The sequence below is a fragment of the Rhynchophorus ferrugineus genome, unplaced genomic scaffold, assembly GCF_030347505.1.
Source record: "Rhynchophorus ferrugineus isolate W39M unplaced genomic scaffold, kcgeb_rfMv2 rfM7, whole genome shotgun sequence".
Lineage (NCBI taxonomy): Eukaryota > Metazoa > Arthropoda > Insecta > Coleoptera > Curculionidae > Rhynchophorus > Rhynchophorus ferrugineus.
The window spans coordinates 22,625,873-22,646,925 of NW_027472586.1; positions in this window are offsets into that span (position 1 = coordinate 22,625,873).

The following is a 21,053-nucleotide window of genomic DNA, read 5'->3' on the forward strand; positions in this document are numbered from 1 at the left end:
TTACTTGGAAAGTGAATTACAACGAAATCGCTAATTCATAAGACCATTTTACAATTCTGGCCCAAGTTAGAAGCAGAGCCAATATTGCAAGATGTCGATAGTCCATATCTCGGCAACTATAAGAGATAATGCAATTTGGCAATCGGCAACGTAATTAGCATGCCGAATATTACTTGGAATGTGAATTACAACGAAATCGCTAATTCATAAGACCATTTTACAATTCTGGCCCAAGTTAGAAGCAGAGCCAATATAGCAAGATGTCGATAGTCCATATCTCAGAAACTATAAGAGATAATGCAATTTGGCAATCGGCAACGTAATTAGCATGCCGAATATTACTTGGAATGTGAATTGGAGCGAAATTGCTAATTCATAAGACCATTTTACAATTTTGACCCAAGTTAGAAGCAGAGCCAATATTGTAAAATGTCGATGGTCCATATCTCGGAAACTATAAGAGATAATGCAATTTGGCCATCGGCAGTGTAATTAGCATGCCGAATATTACTTGGAATGTGAATTACAACGAAATCGCTAATTCATAAGACCATTTTACAATTTTGACCCAAGTTAGAAGCAGAGCCAATATTGCAAGATGTCGATAGTCCATATCTCGGAAACTATAAGAGATAATGCAATTTGGCAATCGGCAACGTAATTAGCATGCCGAATATTACTTGGAATGTGAATTACAACAAAATCGCTAATTCATAAGACCATTTTACAATTCTGGCCCAAGTTAGAAGCAGAGCCAATATTGCAAGATGTCGATAGTCCATATCTCAGAAACTATAAGAGATAATGCAATTTGGCAATCGGCAACGTAATTAGAATGCCGAATATTACTTGGAATGTGAATTGGAGCGAAATCGCTAATTCATAAGACCATTTTACAATTCTGGCCCAAGTTAGAAGCAGAGCCAATATTGCAAGATGTCGATAGTCCATATCTCGGAAACTATAAGAGATAATGCAATTTGGCAATCGGCAACGTAATTCGCATGCCGAATATTACTTGGAATGTGAACTGGAGCGAAATCGCTAATTCATAAGACCATTTTACAATTTTGACCCAAGTTAGAAGAAGAGCCAATATTGTAAAATGTCGATAGTCCATATCCCGGAAACTATAAGAGATAATGCAATTTGGCAATCGGCAACGTAATTAGCATGCCGAATATTACTTGGAATGTGAATTACAACGAAATCGCTAATTCATAAGACCATTTTACAATTCTGGCTCAAGTTAGAAGCAGAGCCAATATTGCAAGATGTCGATAGTCCATATCTCGGAAACTATAAGAGATAATGCAATCTGGCAATCGGCAACGTAATTAGCATGCCGAATATTACTTGGAATGTGAATTGGAGCGAAATTGCTAATTCATAAGACCATTTTACAATTTTGACCCAAGTTAGAAGCAGAGCCAATATTGTAAAATGTCGATAGTCCATATCTCGGAAACTATAAGAGATAATGCAATTTGGCAATCGGCAACGTAATTAGCATGCCGAATATTACTTGGAATGTGAATTACAACGAAATCGCTAATTCATAAGACCATTTTACAATTCTGGCCCAAGTTAGAAGCAGAGCCAATATTGCAAGATGTCGATAGTCCATATCTCGGAAACTATAAGAGATAATGCAATTTGGCAATCGGCAACGTAATTAGCATGCCGAATATTACTTGGAATGTGAATTACAACGAAATCGCTAATTCATAAGACCATTTTACAATTCTGGCCCAAGTTAGAAGCAGAGCCAATAATGCAAGATGTCGATAGTCCATATCTCGGAAACTATAAGAGATAATGCAATTTGGCAATCGGCAACGTAATTAGCATGCCGAATATTACTTGGAATGTGAATTACAACGAAATCGCTAATTCATAAGACCATTTTACAATTCTGGCCCAAGTTAGAAGCAGAGCCAATATTGCAAGATGTCGATAGTCCATATCTCGGAAACTATAAGAGATAATGCAATTTGGCAATCGGCAACGTAATTAGCATGCCGAATATTACTTGGAATGTGAATTACAACGAAATCGCTAATTCATAAGACCACTTTACCATTTTGACCCAAGTTAGAAGCAGAGCCAATATTGTAAAATGTCGATAGTCCATATCTCGGAAACTATAAAAGATAATGCAATTTGGCAATCGGCAACGTAATTAGCATGCCGAATATTACTTGGAATGTGAATTACAACGAAATCGCTAATTCATAAGACCATTTTACAATTCTGGCCCAAGTTAGAAGCAGAGCCAATATTGCAAGATGTCGATAGTCCATATCTCGGAAACTATAAGAGATAATGCAATTTGGCAATCGGCAACATAATTAGCATGCGGAATATTACTTGGAATGTGAATTGGAGCCGAAATGGCTAATTCATAAGACCATTTTACAATTCTGGCCCAAGTTAGAAGCAGAGCCAATATTGCAAGATGTCGATAGTCCATATCTCGGAAACTATAAGAGATAATGCAATTTGGCAATCGGCAACGTAATTAGCATGCCGAATATTACTTGGAAAGTGAATTACAACGAAATCGCTAATTCATAGGACCATTTTACAATTCTGGCCCAAGTTAGAAGCAGAGCCAATATTGCAAGATGTCGATAGTCCATATCTCGGCAACTATAAGAGATAATGCAATTTGGCAATCGGCAACGTAATTAGCATGCCGAATATTACTTGGAATGTGAATTACAACGAAATCGCTAATTCATAAGACCATTTTACAATTCTGGCCCAAGTTAGAAGCAGAACCAATATTGTAAGATGTCGATAGTCCATATCTCAGAAACTATAAGAGATAATGCAATTTGGCAATCGGCAACGTAATTAGCATGCCGAATATTACTTGGAATGTGAATTGGAGCGAAATTGCTAATTCATAAGGCCATTTTACAATTTTGACCCAAGTTAGAAGCAGAGCCAATATTGTAAAATGTCGATGGTCCATATCTCGGAAACTATAAGAGATAATGCAATTTGGCCATCGGCAGTGTAATTAGTATGCCGAATATTACTTGGAATGTGAATTACAACGAAATCGCTAATTCATAAGACCATTTTACAATTCTGACCCAAGTTAGAAGCAGAGCCAATATTGCAAGATGTCGATAGTCCATATCTCGGAAACTATAAGAGATAATGCAATTTGGCAATCGGCAACGTAATTAGCATGCCGAATATTACTTGGAATGTGAATTACAACGAAATCGCTAATTCATAAGACCATTTTACAATTCTGGCCCAAGTTAGAAGCAGAGCCAATATTGCAAGATGTCGATAGTCCATATCTCGGAAACTATAAGAGATAATGCAATTTGGCAATCGGCAACGTAATTAGCATGCCGAATATTACTTGGAATGTGAATTACAACGAAATCGCTAATTCATAAGACCATTTCACAATTCTGGCCCAAGTTAGAAGCAGAGCCAATATTGCAAGATGTCGATAGTCCATATCTCGGAAACTATAAGAGATAATGCAATTTGGCAATCGGCAACGTAATTAGCATGCCGAATATTACTTGGAATGTGAATTACAACGAAATCGCTAATTCATAAGACCATTTTACAATTCTGGCCCAAGTTAGAAGCAGAGCCAATATTGCAAGATGTCGATAGTCCATATCTCGGAAACTATAAGACATAATGCAATTTGGCAATCGGCAACGTAATTAGCATGCCGAATATTACTTGGAATGTGAATTGGAGCCGAAATCGCTAATTCATAAGACCATTTTACAATTCTGGCCCAAGTTAGAAGCAGAGCCAATATTGCAAGATGTCGATAGTCCATATCTCGGAAACTATAAGAGATAATGCAATTTGGCAATCGGCAACGTAATTAGCATGCCGAATATTACTTGGAATGTGAATTACAACGAAATCGCTAATTCATAAGACCATTTTACAATTCTGGCCCAAGTTAGAAGCAGAGCCAATATTGCAAGATGTCGATAGTCCATATCTCGGAAACTATAAGAGATAATGCAATTTGGCAATCGGCAACGTAATTAGCATGCCGAATATTACTTGGAATGTGAATTGGAGCGAAATCGCTAATTCGTAAGACCACTTTACAATTTTGACCCAAGTTAGAAGCAGAGCCAATATTGTAAAATGTCGATAGTCCATATCTCGGAAACTATAAGAGATAATGCAATTTGGCAATCGGCAACGTAATTAGCATGCCGAATATTACTTGGAATGTGAATTACAACGAAATCGCTAATTCATAAGACCATTTTACAATTCTGACCCAAGTTAGAAGCAGAGCCAATATTGCAAGATGTCGATAGTCCATATCTCGGAAACTATAAAAGATAATGCAATTTGGCAATCGGCAACGTAATTAGCATGCCGAATATTACTTGGAATGTGAATTACAACGAAATCGCTAATTCATAAGACCATTTTACAATTCTGGCCCAAGTTAGAAGCAGAGCCAATATTGCAAGATGTCGATAGTCCATATCTCGGAAACTATAAGAGATAATGCAATTTGGCAATTGGCAACGTAATTAGCATGCCGAATATTACTTGGAATGTGAATTGGAGCGAAATCGCTAATTCATAAGACCACTTTACAATTTTGACCCAAGTTAGAAGCAGAGCCAATATTGTAAAATGTCGATAATCCATATCTCGGAAACTATAAGAGATAATGCAATTTGGCAATCGGCAACGTAATTAGCATGCCAAATATTACTTGGAATGTGAATTACAACGAAATCGCTAATTCATAAGACCATTTTACAATTCTGGCCCAAGTTAGAAGCAGAGCCAATATTGCAAGATGTCGATAGTCCATATCTCGGAAACTATAAGAGATAATGCAATTTGGCAATCGGCAACGTAATTAGCATGCCGAATATTACTTGGAATGTGAATTACAACGAAATCGCTAATTCATAAGACCACTTTACCATTTTGACCCAAGTTAGAAGCAGAGCCAATATTGTAAAATGTCGATAGTCCATATCTCGGAAACTATAAAAGATAATGCAATTTGGCAATCGGCAACGTAATTAGCATGCCGAATATTACTTGGAATGTGAATTACAACGAAATCGCTAATTCATAAGACCATTTTACAATTCTGGCCCAAGTTAGAAGCAGAGCCAATATTGCAAGATGTCGATAGTCCATATCTCGGAAACTATAAGAGATAATGCAATTTGGCAATCGGCAACATAATTAGCATGCGGAATATTACTTGGAATGTGAATTGGAGCCGAAATGGCTAATTCATAAGACCATTTTACAATTCTGGCCCAAGTTAGAAGCAGAGCCAATATTGCAAGATGTCGATAGTCCATATCTCGGAAACTATAAGAGATAATGCAATTTGGCAATCGGCAACGTAATTAGCATGCCGAATATTACTTGGAAAGTGAATTACAACGAAATCGCTAATTCATAGGACCATTTTACAATTCTGGCCCAAGTTAGAAGCAGAGCCAATATTGCAAGATGTCGATAGTCCATATCTCGGCAACTATAAGAGATAATGCAATTTGGCAATCGGCAACGTAATTAGCATGCCGAATATTACTTGGAATGTGAATTACAACGAAATCGCTAATTCATAAGACCATTTTACAATTCTGGCCCAAGTTAGAAGCAGAACCAATATTGTAAGATGTCGATAGTCCATATCTCAGAAACTATAAGAGATAATGCAATTTGGCAATCGGCAACGTAATTAGCATGCCGAATATTACTTGGAATGTGAATTGGAGCGAAATTGCTAATTCATAAGGCCATTTTACAATTTTGACCCAAGTTAGAAGCAGAGCCAATATTGTAAAATGTCGATGGTCCATATCTCGGAAACTATAAGAGATAATGCAATTTGGCCATCGGCAGTGTAATTAGTATGCCGAATATTACTTGGAATGTGAATTACAACGAAATCGCTAATTCATAAGACCATTTTACAATTTTGACCCAAGTTAGAAGCAGAGCCAATATTGCAAGATGTCGATAGTCCATATCTCGGAAACTATAAGAGATAATGCAATTTGGCAATCGGCAACGTAATTAGCATGCCGAATATTACTTGGAATGTGAATTACAACAAAATCGCTAATTCATAAGACCATTTTACAATTCTGGCCCAAGTTAGAAGCAGAGCCAATATTGCAAGATGTCGATAGTCCATATCTCGGAAACTATAAGAGATAATGCAATTTGGCAATCGGCAACGTAATTAGCATGCCGAATATTACTTGGAATGTGAACTGGAGCGAAATCGCTAATTCATATGACCATTTTATAATTTTGACCCAAGTTAGAAGAAGAGCCAATATTGTAAAATGTCGATAGTCCATATCTCGGAAACTATAAGAGATAATGCAATTTGGCAATCGGCAACGTAATTAGCATGCCGAATATTACTTGGAATGTGAATTACAACGAAATCGCTAATTCATAAGACCATTTTACAATTCTGGCCCAAGTTAGAAGCAGAGCCAATATTGCAAGATGTCGATAGTCCATATCTCGGAAACTATAAGAGATAATGCAATTTGGCAATCGGCAACGTAATTAGCATGCCGAATATTACTTGGAATGTGAATTACAACAAAATCGCTAATTCATAAGACCACTTTACAATTTTGACCCAAGTTAGAAGCAGAGCCAATATTGTAAAATGTCGATAGTCCATATCTCGGAAACTATAAGAGATAATGCAATTTGGCAATCGGCAACGTAATTAGCATGCCGAATATTACTTGGAATGTGAATTACAACGAAATCGCTAATTCATAAGACCATTTTACAATTCTGGCCCAAGTTAGAAGCAGAGCCAATATTGCAAGATGTCGATAGTCCATATCTCGGAAACTATAAGAGATAATGCAATTTGGCAATCGGCAACGTAATTAGCATGCCGAATATTACTTGGAAAGTGAATTACAACGAAATCGCTAATTCATAAGACCATTTTACAATTCTGGCCCAAGTTAGAAGCAGAGCCAATATTGCAAGATGTCGATAGTCCATATCTCGGCAACTATAAGAGATAATGCAATTTGGCAATCGGCAACGTAATTAGCATGCCGAATATTACTTGGAATGTGAATTACAACGAAATCGCTAATTCATAAGACCATTTTACAATTCTGGCCCAAGTTAGAAGCAGAGCCAATATAGCAAGATGTCGATAGACCATATCTCAGAAACTATAAGAGATAATGCAATTTGGCAATCGGCAACGTAATTAGCATGCCGAATATTACTTGGAATGTGAATTGGAGCGAAATTGCTAATTCATAAGACCATTTTACAATTTTGACCCAAGTTAGAAGCAGAGCCAATATTGTAAAATGTCGATGGTCCATATCTCGGAAACTATAAGAGATAATGCAATTTGGCCATCGGCAGTGTAATTAGCATGCCGAATATTACTTGGAATGTGAATTACAACGAAATCGCTAATTCATAAGACCATTTTACAATTTTGACCCAAGTTAGAAGCAGAGCCAATATTGCAAGATGTCGATAGTCCATATCTCGGAAACTATAAGAGATAATGCAATTTGGCAATCGGCAACGTAATTAGCATGCCGAATATTACTTGGAATGTGAATTACAACAAAATCGCTAATTCATAAGACCATTTTACAATTCTGGCCCAAGTTAGAAGCAGAGCCAATATTGCAAGATGTCGATAGTCCATATCTCAGAAACTATAAGAGATAATGCAATTTGGCAATCGGCAACGTAATTAGAATGCCGAATATTACTTGGAATGTGAATTGGAGCGAAATCGCTAATTCATAAGACCATTTTACAATTCTGGCCCAAGTTAGAAGCAGAGCCAATATTGCAAGATGTCGATAGTCCATATCTCGGAAACTATAAGAGATAATGCAATTTGGCAATCGGCAACGTAATTCGCATGCCGAATATTACTTGGAATGTGAACTGGAGCGAAATCGCTAATTCATAAGACCATTTTACAATTTTGACCCAAGTTAGAAGAAGAGCCAATATTGTAAAATGTCGATAGTCCATATCCCGGAAACTATAAGAGATAATGCAATTTGGCAATCGGCAACGTAATTAGCATGCCGAATATTACTTGGAATGTGAATTACAACGAAATCGCTAATTCATAAGACCATTTTACAATTCTGGCTCAAGTTAGAAGCAGAGCCAATATTGCAAGATGTCGATAGTCCATATCTCGGAAACTATAAGAGATAATGCAATCTGGCAATCGGCAACGTAATTAGCATGCCGAATATTACTTGGAATGTGAATTGGAGCGAAATTGCTAATTCATAAGACCATTTTACAATTTTGACCCAAGTTAGAAGCAGAGCCAATATTGTAAAATGTCGATAGTCCATATCTCGGAAACTATAAGAGATAATGCAATTTGGCAATCGGCAACGTAATTAGCATGCCGAATATTACTTGGAATGTGAATTACAACGAAATCGCTAATTCATAAGACCATTTTACAATTCTGGCCCAAGTTAGAAGCAGAGCCAATATTGCAAGATGTCGATAGTCCATATCTCGGAAACTATAAGAGATAATGCAATTTGGCAATCGGCAACGTAATTAGCATGCCGAATATTACTTGGAATGTGAATTACAACGAAATCGCTAATTCATAAGACCATTTTACAATTCTGGCCCAATTTAGAAGCAGAGCCAATAATGCAAGATGTCGATAGTCCATATCTCGGAAACTATAAGAGATAATGCAATTTGGCAATCGGCAACGTAATTAGCATGCCGAATATTACTTGGAATGTGAATTACAACGAAATCGCTAATTCATAAGACCATTTTACAATTCTGGCCCAAGTTAGAAGCAGAGCCAATATTGCAAGATGTCGATAGTCCATATCTCGGAAACTATAAGACATAATGCAATTTGGCAATCGGCAACGTAATTAGCATGCCGAATATTACTTGGAATGTGAATTGGAGCCGAAATCGCTAATTCATAAGACCATTTTACAATTCTGGCCCAAGTTAGAAGCAGAGCCAATATTGCAAGATGTCGATAGTCCATATCTCGGAAACTATAAGAGATAATGCAATTTGGCAATCGGCAACGTAATTAGCATGCCGAATATTACTTGGAATGTGAATTACAACGAAATCGCTAATTCATAAGACCATTTTACAATTCTGGCCCAAGTTAGAAGCAGAGCCAATATTGCAAGGTGTCGATAGTCCATATCTCGGAAACTATAAGAGATAATGCAATTTGGCAATCGGCAACGTAATTAGCATGCCGAATATTACTTGGAATGTGAATTGGAGCGAAATCGCTAATTCATAAGACCACTTTACAATTTTGACCCAAGTTAGAAGCAGAGCCAATATTGTAAAATGTCGATAGTCCATATCTCGGAAACTATAAGAGATAATGCAATTTGGCAATCGGCAACGTAATTAACATGCCGAATATTACTTGGAATGTGAATTACAACGAAATCGCTAATTCATAAGACCATTTTACAATTCTGACCCAAGTTAGAAGCAGAGCCAATATTGCAAGATGTCGATAGTCCATATCTCGGAAACTATAAGAGATAATGCAATTTGGCAATCGGCAACGTAATTAGCATGCCGAATATTACTTGGAATGTGAATTACAACGAAATCGCTAATTCATAAGACCATTTTACAATTCTGGCCCAAGTTAGAAGCAGAGCCAATATTGCAAGATGTCGATAGTCCATATCTCGGAAACTATAAGAGATAATGCAATTTGGCAATTGGCAACGTAATTAGCATGCCGAATATTACTTGGAATGTGAATTGGAGCGAAATCGCTAATTCATAAGACCACTTTACAATTTTGACCCAAGTTAGAAGCAGAGCCAATATTGTAAAATGTCGATAATCCATATCTCGGAAACTATAAGAGATAATGCAATTTGGCAATCGGCAACGTAATTAGCATGCCAAATATTACTTGGAATGTGAATTACAACGAAATCGCTAATTCATAAGACCATTTTACAATTCTGGCCCAAGTTAGAAGCAGAGCCAATATTGCAAGATGTCGATAGTCCATATCTCGGAAACTATAAGAGATAATGCAATTTGGCAATCGGCAACGTAATTAGCATGCCGAATATTACTTGGAATGTGAATTACAACGAAATCGCTAATTCATAAGACCACTTTACCATTTTGACCCAAGTTAGAAGCAGAGCCAATATTGTAAAATGTCGATAGTCCATATCTCGGAAACTATAAAAGATAATGCAATTTGGCAATCGGCAACGTAATTAGCATGCCGAATATTACTTGGAATGTGAATTACAACGAAATCGCTAATTCATAAGACCATTTTACAATTCTGGCCCAAGTTAGAAGCAGAGCCAATATTGCAAGATGTCGATAGTCCATATCTCGGAAACTATAAGAGATAATGCAATTTGGCAATCGGCAACATAATTAGCATGCGGAATATTACTTGGAATGTGAATTGGAGCCGAAATGGCTAATTCATAAGACCATTTTACAATTCTGGCCCAAGTTAGAAGCAGAGCCAATATTGCAAGATGTCGATAGTCCATATCTCGGAAACTATAAGAGATAATGCAATTTGGCAATCGGCAACGTAATTAGCATGCCGAATATTACTTGGAAAGTGAATTACAACGAAATCGCTAATTCATAAGACCATTTTACAATTCTGGCCCAAGTTAGAAGCAGAGCCAATATTGCAAGATGTCGATAGTCCATATCTCGGCAACTATAAGAGATAATGCAATTTGGCAATCGGCAACGTAATTAGCATGCCGAATATTACTTGGAATGTGAATTACAACGAAATCGCTAATTCATAAGACCATTTTACAATTCTGGCCCAAGTTAGAAGCAGAGCCAATATTGCAAGATGTCGATAGTCCATATCTCGGAAACTATAAGAGATAATGCAATTTGGCAATTGGCAACGTAATTAGCATGCCGAATATTACTTGGAATGTGAATTGGAGCGAAATCGCTAATTCATAAGACCACTTTACAATTTTGACCCAAGTTAGAAGCAGAGCCAATATTGTAAAATGTCGATAATCCATATCTCGGAAACTATAAGAGATAATGCAATTTGGCAATCGGCAACGTAATTAGCATGCCAAATATTACTTGGAATGTGAATTACAACGAAATCGCTAATTCATAAGACCATTTTACAATTCTGGCCCAAGTTAGAAGCAGAGCCAATATTGCAAGATGTCGATAGTCCATATCTCGGAAACTATAAGAGATAATGCAATTTGGCAATCGGCAACGTAATTAGCATGCCGAATATTACTTGGAATGTGAATTACAACGAAATCGCTAATTCATAAGACCACTTTACCATTTTGACCCAAGTTAGAAGCAGAGCCAATATTGTAAAATGTCGATAGTCCATATCTCGGAAACTATAAAAGATAATGCAATTTGGCAATCGGCAACGTAATTAGCATGCCGAATATTACTTGGAATGTGAATTACAACGAAATCGCTAATTCATAAGACCATTTTACAATTCTGGCCCAAGTTAGAAGCAGAGCCAATATTGCAAGATGTCGATAGTCCATATCTCGGAAACTATAAGAGATAATGCAATTTGGCAATCGGCAACATAATTAGCATGCGGAATATTACTTGGAATGTGAATTGGAGCCGAAATGGCTAATTCATAAGACCATTTTACAATTCTGGCCCAAGTTAGAAGCAGAGCCAATATTGCAAGATGTCGATAGTCCATATCTCGGAAACTATAAGAGATAATGCAATTTGGCAATCGGCAACGTAATTAGCATGCCGAATATTACTTGGAAAGTGAATTACAACGAAATCGCTAATTCATAAGACCATTTTACAATTCTGGCCCAAGTTAGAAGCAGAGCCAATATTGCAAGATGTCGATAGTCCATATCTCGGCAACTATAAGAGATAATGCAATTTGGCAATCGGCAACGTAATTAGCATGCCGAATATTACTTGGAATGTGAATTACAACGAAATCGCTAATTCATAAGACCATTTTACAATTCTGGCCCAAGTTAGAAGCAGAGCCAATATTGCAAGATGTCGATAGTCCATATCTCGGAAACTATAAGAGATAATGCAATTTGGCAATCGGCAACGTAATTAGCATGCCGAATATTACTTGGAATGTGAATTGGAGCGAAATCGCTAATTCATAAGACCACTTTACAATTTTGACCCAAGTTAGAAGCAGAGCCAATATTGTAAAATGTCGATAGTCCATATCTCGGAAACTATAAGAGATAATGCAATTTGGCAATCGGCAACGTAATTAGCATGCCGAATATTACTTGGAATGTGAATTACAACGAAATCGCTAATTCATAAGACCATTTTACAATTCTGGCCCAAGTTAGAAGCAGAGCCAATATTGCAAGATGTCGATAGTCCATATCTCGGAAACTATAAGAGATAATGCAATTTGGCAATCGGCAACGTAATTAGCATGCCGAATATTACTTGGAATGTGAATTACAACGAAATCGCTAATTCATAAGACCACTTTACAATTTTGACCCAAGTTAGAAGCAGAGCCAATATTGTAAAATGTCGATAGTCCATATCTCGGAAACTATAAGAGATAATGCAATTTGGCAATCGGCAACGTAATTAGCATGCCGAATATTACTTGGAATGTGAATTACAACGAAATCGCTAATTCATAAGACCATTTTACAATTCTGGCCCAAGTTAGAAGCAGAGCCAATATTGCAAGATGTCGATAGTCCATATCTCGGAAACTATAAGAGATAATGCAATTTGGCAATCGGCAACGTAATTATCATGCGGAATATTACTTGGAATGTGAATTGGAGCCGAAATGGCTAATTCATAAGACCATTTTACAATTCTGGCCCAAGTTAGAAGCAGAGCCAATATTGCAAGATGTCGATAGTCCATATCTCGGAAACTATAAGAGATAATGCAATTTGGCAATCGGCAACGTAATTAGCATGCCGAATATTACTTGGAATGTGAATTACAACGAAATCGCTAATTCATAAGACCATTTTACAATTCTGGCCCAAGTTAGAAGCAGAGCCAATATTGCAAGATGTCGATAGTCCATATCTCGGAAACTATAAGAGATAATGCAATTTGGCAATCGGCAACGTAATTAGCATGCCGAATATTACTTGGAATGTGAATTACAACGAAATCGCTAATTCATAAGACCATTTTACAATTCTGGCCCAAGTTAGAAGCAGAGCCAATATTGTAAGATGTCGATAGTCCATATCTCAGAAACTATAAGAGATAATGCAATTTGGCAATCGGCAACGTAATTAGCATGCCGAATATTACTTGGAATGTGAATTGGAGCGAAATTGCTAATCCATAAGGCCATTTTACAATTTTGACCCAAGTTAGAAGCAGAGCCAATATTGTAAAATGTCGATGGTCCATATCTCGGAAACTATAAGAGATAATGCAATTTGGCCATCGGCAGTGTAATTAGCATGCCGAATATTACTTGGAATGTGAATTACAACGAAATCGCTAATTCATAAGACCATTTTACAATTTTGACCCAAGTTAGAAGCAGAGCCAATATTGCAAGATGTCGATAGTCCATATCTCGGAAACTATAAGAGATAATGCAATTTGGCAATCGGCAACGTAATTAGCATGCCGAATATTACTTGGAATGTGAATTACAACAAAATCGCTAATTCATAAGACCATTTTACAATTCTGGCCCAAGTTAGAAGCAGAGCCAATATTGCAAGATGTCGATAGTCCATATCTCGGAAACTATAAGAGATAATGCAATTTGGCAATCGGCAACCTAATTAGCATGCCGAATATTACTTGGAATGTGAACTGGAGCGAAATCGCTAATTCATAAGACCATTTTACAATTTTGACCCAAGTTAGAAGAAGAGCCAATATTGTAAAATGTCGATAGTCCATATCTCGGAAACTATAAGAGATAATGCAATTTGGCAATCGGCAACGTAATTAGCATGCCGAATATTACTTGGAATGTGAATTACAACGAAATCGCTAATTCATAAGACCATTTTACAATTCTGGCTCAAGTTAGAAGCAGAGCCAATATTGCAAGATGTCGATAGTCCATATCTCGGAAACTATAAGAGATAATGCAATCTGGCAATCGGCAACGTAATTAGCATGCCGAATATTACTTGGAATGTGAATTACAACGAAATCGCTAATTCATAAGACCATTTTACAATTCTGGCCCAAGTTAGAAGCAGAGCCAATATTGCAAGATGTCGATAGTCCATATCTCGGAAACTATAAGAGATAATGCAATTTGGCAATCGGCAACGTAATTAGAATGCCGAATATTACTTGGAATGTGAATTGGAGCGAAATCGCTAATTCATAAGACCATTTTACAATTCTGGCTCAAGTTAGAAGCAGAGCCAATATTGCAAGATGTCGATAGTCCATATCTCGGAAACTATAAGAGATAATGCAATCTGGCAATCGGCAACGTAATTAGCATGCCGAATATTACTTGGAATGTGAATTACAACGAAATCGCTAATTCATAAGACCATTTTACAATTCTGGCCCAAGTTAGAAGCAGAGCCAATATTGCAAGATGTCGATAGTCCATATCTCGGAAACTATAAGAGATAATGCAATTTGGCAATCGGCAAGGTAATTAGCATGCGGAATAATACTTGGAATGTGAATTGGAGCCGAAATGGCTAATTCATAAGACCATTTTACAATTCTGGCCCAAGTTAGAAGCAGAGCCAATATTGCAAGATGTCGATAGTCCATATCTCGGAAACTATAAGAGATAATGCAATTTGGCAATCGGCAACGTAATTAGCATGCCGAATATTACTTGGAATGTGAATTACAACGAAATCGCTAATTCATAAGACCATTTTACAATTCTGGCCCAAGTTAGAAGCAGAGCCAATATTGCAAGATGTCGATAGTCCATATCTCGGAAACTATAAGAGATAATGCAATTTGGCAATCAGCAACGTAATTAGCATGCCGAATATTACTTGGAATGTGAATTACAACGAAATCGCTAATTCATAATACCATTTTACTATTCTGGCCCAAGTTAGAAGCAGAGCCAATATTGCAAGATGTCGATAGTCCATATCTCAGAAACTATAAGAGATAATGCAATTTGGCAATCGGCAACGTAATTAGCATGCCGAATATTACTTGGAATGTGAATTGGAGCGAAATTGCTAATTCATAAGACCATTTTACAATTTTGACCCAAGTTAGAAGCAGAGCCAATATTGTAAAATGTCGATGGTCCATATCTCGGAAACTATAAGAGATAATGCAGTTTGGCCATCGGCAGTGTAATTAGCATGCCGAATATTACTTGGAATGTGAATTACAACGAAATCGCTAATTCATAAGACCATTTTACAATTTTGACCCAAGTTAGAAGCAGAGCCAATATTGCAAGATGTCGATAGTCCATATCTCGGAAACTATAAGAGATAATGCAATTTGGCAATCGGCAACGTAATTAGCATGCCGAATATTACTTGGAATGTGAATTACAACAAAATCGCTAATTAATAAGACCATTTTACAATTCTGGCCCAAGTTAGAAGCAGAGCCAATATTGCAAGATGTCGATAGTCCATATCTCAGAAACTATAAGAGATAATGCAATTTGGCAATCGGCAACGTAATTAGCATGCCGAATATTACTTGGAATGTGAATTGGAGTGAAATCGCTAATTCATAAGACCATTTTACAATTCTGGCCCAAGTTAGAAGCAGAGCCAATATTGCAAGATGTCGATAGTCCATATCTCGGAAACTATAAGAGATAATGCAATTTGGCAATCGGCAACGTAATTAGCATGCCGAATATTACTTGGAATGTGAATTGGAGCGAAATCGCTAATTCATAAGACCACTTTACAATTTTGACCCAAGTTAGAAGCAGAGCCAATATTGTAAAATGTGGATAGTCCATATCTCGGAAACTATAAGAGATAATGCAATTTGGCAATCGGCAACGTAATTAGCATGCCGAATATTACTTGGAATGTGAATTACAACGAAATCGCTAATTCATAAGACCATTTTACAATTCTGGCCCAAGTTAGAAGCAGAGCCAATATTGCAAGATGTCGATAGTCCATATCTCGGAAACTATAAGAGATAATGCAATTTGGCAATCGGCAACGTAATTAGCATGCGGAATATTACTTGGAATGTGAATTGGAGCCGAAATGGCTAATTCATAAGACCATTTTACAATTCTGGCCCAAGTTAGAAGCAGAGCCAATATTGCAAGATGTCGATAGTCCATATCTCGGAAACTATAAGAGATAATGCAATTTGGCAATCGGCAACGTAATTAGCATGCCGAATATTACTTGGAATGTGAATTACAACGAAATCGCTAATTCATAAGACCATTTTACAATTCTGGCCCAAGTTAGAAGCAGAGCCAATATTGCAAGATGTCGATAGTCCATATCTCGGAAACTATAAGAGATAATGCAATTTGGCAATCGGCAACGTAATTAGCATGCCGAATATTACTTGGAATGTGAATTACAACGAAATCGCTAATTCATAAGACCATTTTAGAATTCTGGCCCAAGTTAGAAGCAGAGCCAATATTGCAAGATGTCGATAGTCCATATCTCAGAAACTATAAGAGATAATGCAATTTGGCAATCGGCAACGTAATTAGCATGCCGAATATTACTTGGAATGTGAATTGGAGCGAAATTGCTAATTCATAAGACCATTTTACAATTTTGACCCAAGTTAGAAGCAGAGCCAATATTGTAAAATGTCGATGGTCCATATCTCGGAAACTATAAGAGATAATGCAATTTGGCCATCGGCAGTGTAATTAGCATGCCGAATATTACTTGGAATGTGAATTACAACGAAATCGCTAATTCATAAGACCATTTTACAATTTTGACCCAAGTTAGAAGCAGAGCCAATATTGCAAGATGTCGATAGTCCATATCTCGGAAACTATAAGAGATAATGCAATTTGGCAATCGGCAACGTAATTAGCGTGCCGAATATTACTTGGAATGTGAATTACAACAAAATCGCTAATTCATAAGACCATTTTACAATTTTGACCCAAGTTAGAAGCAGAGCCAATATTGTAAAATGTCGATAGTCCATATCTCGGAAACTATAAGAGATAATGCAATTTGGCAATCGGCAACGTAATTAGCATGCCGAATATTACTTGGAATGTGAATTACAACGAAATCGCTAATTCATAAGACCATTTTACAATTCTGGCCCAAGTTAGAAGCAGAGCCAATATTGCAAGATGTCGATAGTCCATATCTCGGAAACTATAAGAGATAATGCAATTTGGCAATCGGCAACGTAATTAGCATGCCGAATATTACTTGGAATGTGAATTGGAGTGAAATCGCTAATTCATAAGACCATTTTACAATTCTGGCCCAAGTTAGAAGCAGAGCCAATATTGCAAGATGTCGATAGTCCATATCTCGGAAACTATAAGAGATAATGCAATTTGGCAATCGGCAACGTAATTAGCATGCCGAATATTACTTGGAATGTGAATTGGAGCGAAATCGCTAATTCATAAGACCACTTTACAATTTTGACCCAAGTTAGAAGCAGAGCCAATATTGTAAAATGTGGATAGTCCATATCTCGGAAACTATAAGAGATAATGCAATTTGGCAATCGGCAACGTAATTAGTATGCCGAATATTACTTGGAATGTGAATTACAACGAAATCGCTAATTCATAAGACCATTTTACAATTCTGGCCCAAGTTAGAAGCAGAGCCAATATTGCAAGATGTCGATAGTCCATATCTCGGAAACTATAAGAGATAATGCAATTTGGCAATCGGCAACGTAATTAGCATGCGGAATATTACTTGGAATGTGAATTGGAGCCGAAATGGCTAATTCATAAGACCATTTTACAATTCTGGCCCAAGTTAGAAGCAGAGCCAATATTGCAAGATGTCGATAGTCCATATCTCGGAAACTATAAGAGATAATGCAATTTGGCAATCGGCAACGTAATTAGCATGCCGAATATTACTTGGAATGTGAATTACAACGAAATCGCTAATTCATAAGACCATTTTACAATTCTGGCCCAAGTTAGAAGCAGAGCCAATATTGCAAGATGTCGATAGTCCATATCTCGGAAACTATAAGAGATAATGCAATTTGGCAATCGGCAACGTAATTAGCATGCCGAATATTACTTGGAATGTGAATTACAACGAAATCGCTAATTCATAAGACCATTTTAGAATTCTGGCCCAAGTTAGAAGCAGAGCCAATATTGCAAGATGTCGATAGTCCATATCTCAGAAACTATAAGAGATAATGCAATTTGGCAATCGGCAACGTAATTAGCATGCCGAATATTACTTGGAATGTGAATTGGAGCGAAATTGCTAATTCATAAGACCATTTTACAATTTTGACCCAAGTTAGAAGCAGAGCCAATATTGTAAAATGTCGATGGTCCATATCTCGGAAACTATGAGAGATAATGCAATTTGGCCATCGGCAGTGTAATTAGCATGCCGAATATTACTTGGAATGTGAATTACAACGAAATCGCTAATTCATAAGACCATTTTACAATTTTGACCCAAGTTAGAAGCAGAGCCAATATTGCAAGATGTCGATAGTCCATATCTCGGAAACTATAAGAGATAATGCAATTTGGCAATCGGCAACGTAATTAGCGTGCCGAATATTACTTGGAATGTGAATTACAACAAAATCGCTAATTCATAAGACCATTTTACAATTTTGACCCAAGTTAGAAGCAGAGCCAATATTGTAAAATGTCGATAGTCCATATCTCGGAAACTATAAGAGATAATGCAATTTGGCAATCGGCAACGTAATTAGCATGCCGAATATTACTTGGAATGTGAATTACAACGAAATCGCTAATTCATAAGACCATTTTACAATTCTGGCCCAAGTTAGAAGCAGAGCCAATATTGCAAGATGTCGATAGTCCATATCTCGGAAACTATAAGAGATAATGCAATTTGGCAATCGGCAACGTAATTAGCATGCCGAATATTACTTGGAATGTGAATTACAACGAAATCGCTAATTCATAAGACCATTTTACAATTCTGGCCCAAATTAGAAGCAGAGCCAATATTGCAAGATGTCGATAGTCCATATCTCAGAAACTATAAGAGATAATGCAATTTGGCAATCGGCAACGTAATTAGCATGCCGAATATTACTTGGAATGTGAATTATAACGAAATCGCTAATTCATAAGACCATTTTACAATTCTGGCCCAAGTTAGAAGCAGAGCCAATATTGCAAGATGTCGATAGTCCATATCTCAGAAACTATAAGAGATAATGCAATTTGGCAATCGGCACCGTAATTAGCATGCCGAATATTACTTGGAATGTGAATTGGAGCGAAATTGCTAATTCATAAGACCATTTTACAATTTTGACCCAAGTTAGAAGCAGAGCCAATATTGTAAAATGTCGATGGTCCATATCTCGGAAACTATAAGAGATAATGCAATTTGGCCATCGGCAGTGTAATTAGCATGCCGAATATTACTTGGAATGTGAATTACAACGAAATCGCTAATTCATAAGACCATTTTACAATTTTGACCCAAGTTAGAAGCAGAGCCAATATTGCAAGATGTCGATAGTCCATATCTCGGAAACTATAAGAGATAATGCAATTTGGCAATCGGCAACGTAATTAGCATGCCGAATATTACTTGGAATGTGAATTACAACAAAATCGCTAATTCATAAGACCATTTTACAATTCTGGCCCAAGTTAGAAGCAGAGCCAATATTGCAAGATGTCGATAGTCCATATCTCAGAAACTATAAGAGATAATGCAATTTGGCAATCGGCAACGTAATTAGCATGCCGAATATTACTTGGAATGTGAATTGGAGCGAAATCGCTAATTCATAAGACCATTTTACAATTCTGGCCCAAGTTAGAAGCAGAGCCAATATTGCAAGATGTCGATAGTCCATATCTCGGAAACTATAAGAGATAATGCAATTTGGCAATCGGCAACGTAATTAGCATGCCGAATATTACTTGGAATGTGAACTGGAGCGAAATCGCTAATTCATAAGACCATTTTACAATTTTAACCCAAGTTAGAAGAAGAGCCAATATTGTAAAATGTCGATAGTCCATATCTCGGAAACTATAAGAGATAATGCAATTTGGCAATCGGCAACGTAATTAGCATGCCGAATATTACTTGGAATGTGAATTACAACGAAATCGCTAATTTATAAGACCATTTTACAATTCTGGCTCAAGTTAGAAGCAGAGCCAATATTGCAAGATGTCGATAGTCCATATCTCGGAAACTATAAGAGATAATGCAATCTGGCAATCGGCAACGTAATTAGCATGCCGAATATTACTTGGAATGTGAATTGGAGCGAAATTGCTAATTCATAAGACCATTTTACAATTTTGACCCAAGTTAGAAGCAGAGCCAATATTGTAAAATGTCGATAGTCCATATCTCGGAAACTATAAGAGATAATGCAATTTGGCAATCGGCAACGTAATTAGCATGCCGAATATTACTTGGAATGTGAATTACAACGAAATCGCTAATTCATAAGACCATTTTACAATTCTGGCCCAAGTTAGAAGCAGAGCCAATATTGCAAGATGTCGATAGTCCATATCTCGGAAACTATAAGAGATAATGCAATTTGGCAATCGGCAACGTATTTAGCATGCCGAATATTACTTGGAATGTGAATTACAACGAAATCGCTAATTCATAAGACCATTTTACAATTCTGGCCCAAGTTAGAAGCAGAGCCAATATTGCAAGATGTCGATAGTCCATATCTCGGAAACTATAAGAGATAATGCAATTTGGCAATCGGCAACGTAATTAGCATGCCGAATATTACTTGGAATGTGAATTGGAGCCGAAATCGCTAATTCATAAGACTATTTTACAATTCTGGCCCAAGTTAGAAGCAGAGCCAATATT